This window comes from Podarcis raffonei, chromosome W (assembly GCF_027172205.1).
Source record: "Podarcis raffonei isolate rPodRaf1 chromosome W, rPodRaf1.pri, whole genome shotgun sequence".
NCBI lineage: Eukaryota > Metazoa > Chordata > Lepidosauria > Squamata > Lacertidae > Podarcis > Podarcis raffonei.
Genome location: NC_070620.1, coordinates 658079 through 660305, shown reverse-complemented (window position 1 = coordinate 660305; position 2227 = coordinate 658079).

Here is a 2227-nt window from a genome sequence, read left to right as displayed (position 1 = left end):
TCGGGTATTTGTTGATTTGTCGCCACGAGGGGTTGTAGTTGTGGAGGTATAGTTTGAGGAGGTTTCTGGTTATTTGTACCCTAGGTGCCCACTCACACACAACAACAAATCTCACTGCAGCCAACCAAAGACCACCAACCACACCCTAGGTCACCCCCCAACCTCTCTCACCACCAAGGAAATGCAACAAGGGAATAGTAAGTGAACCCACACAAGTGATGCTGACACAAAACCCCACACATACAGGGGAAACTCGGGAAATTAGAATATCGTGGAAAAGTTCATTTATTTCAGTAATTCAACTTAAAAGGTGAAACGTCTACTTCTCAGAGGTCAAATATTGCTCTGTTTGCAATCCTTGTTTTGCTGATTTCATTTCATATTCTAATTTTCTGAGATTGTTAATTTGGGGTTTTCATCAGCTGTACGCCATAATATCACAATCATAACAAATAAAGGCTTGACATATCTCGCTTTGCATGTCATGAGTCTATCTCATATATTAGTTTCACCTTTTAAGTTGAATTACTTGAATAAATGAACTTTTCCACGATATTCTACTTTCCCGAGTTTCCCCTGTACACTAAGTAGAAGAGAAGCATTGCCACCCGACCCCACCCTCCCCCTCTTTCCCCCTCTGTTCTTCCTAACCCAACACTGCATGCAACACTAATGTCTCACAACAAATGAAACTGATCTGTAGAAAACACAACTTGACAAAAGAGACAAGGCACGGTTTTTTTTGTAAACTAAGAAATCTTTAACCATTTGTTTATTTGTTTATTATTTAAAAACACCAACAAGGAAAGGAGCAGGAAGGAGTTATCCAAGATGATCGTGGCCTAGGAGAGAAAGCAGATGGAGGGAGAGCTTTGAATCAACTCATTTGAGAAAGCTGGTGGGAACTTCTTCACATCATGTTTACTCCGTTGCTGAAATTTGCAGGCAGCCGATGCTACAAGGAGAAGTAACTGGCGACGAAGGTGGGATCCGGAATGCTGAGGAGCGGTTAAACGCAGCCCTGCCCCAGAGTCCGGATTGTAGCTAAGAACAAGACTCACTGGCCAGCTGAGAAGACGACCCTGCCCACAGGACAATGGAGAGTCCAAGGGTATTGGAGCCCTTCCAGCCATCAGAGCCCCACACGTGGGAAGATTACGTCGAACGCTTCGAGTTCTTCGCAGTGGCTCAAGGGATCACCAATGCCAGCAAAAGAAGGGCCACATTCCTGAGCTACTGTGGGCCTGAGATCTTCACGCTGGCCAAGGCATTGCTTGCTCCAGCGAAGCTAAGTGAGACACCTCTCGAAGATATTCTTGCCTGCCTGACAAGCCATTTGGCGCCTACTGAGACCAAGATGGCCCGGCGGTTGGAGTTTCATAAGAGGCAGCAACGTGCTGGGGAGTCTGTATCTGCATTCCTAGCTGAACTGCGGAAGCTCGCTCAGCACTGCGACTTCCAAGATCTGGAAGAGACTCTCCTGGATCGGTTTATCGGTGGTCTGAGCAGCAAGAAAGCCAGAAGACGCATCGTGGCTAAAGAAGAGGTTACCCTTGCTTCAGCCTTGAAGGAGGCCACCGCCACGGAGAATTATGAAAGAGAGGAGCTTGATGCCAGTCGCAAGGCCCCTAAGCCACAGATAGAAGTTGCGCATGCCATGGACGAGCTAGAGGCTACTCCGAGCCAAAGCCCAGTCCGTGGGGTCGAGTCAGTGCGTCAGGCCTGCACAGTGCACAAAGAGCACCGAGGCAGGTGCCCTGGTTGTGGCGGAAACCATGAGCGGAAGAGTTGTCGTTTCCGGGATGCTATGTGCTGGACGTGCGGGAAGACAGGTCACATCGCCAGGGTCTGTAGATCGGCGGCGTTGGAAGCGACAGGAGCACCTAGACTGGAGCATCGCAGACCGCCCACGGCAAACCATGTTCTAAAGGACTGCCACTACGTAACGGAGATCAACGGGAGGGTCGTGCAGTTTCCAGCGCAAGGCAAGGCACACGTCAAGGTGAAGATTGAGGGTCAGCTGTGCGACATGGAGGTGGACTCCGGATCTGGATTCACTATCGTGTCGGACCAGACCGCGAGGACATTCTTCCCTAGGGGTAAGTTGCCCCCTCTGGAGCCCTTCCCGGCAACTTTGCAGTCATACTCAGCGGGCCGCATCCATGTCATGGGAATGTGTGCCGTGAGAGTACAGTTCCGGGACAAACAGGCGGTACTTAAACTGGTG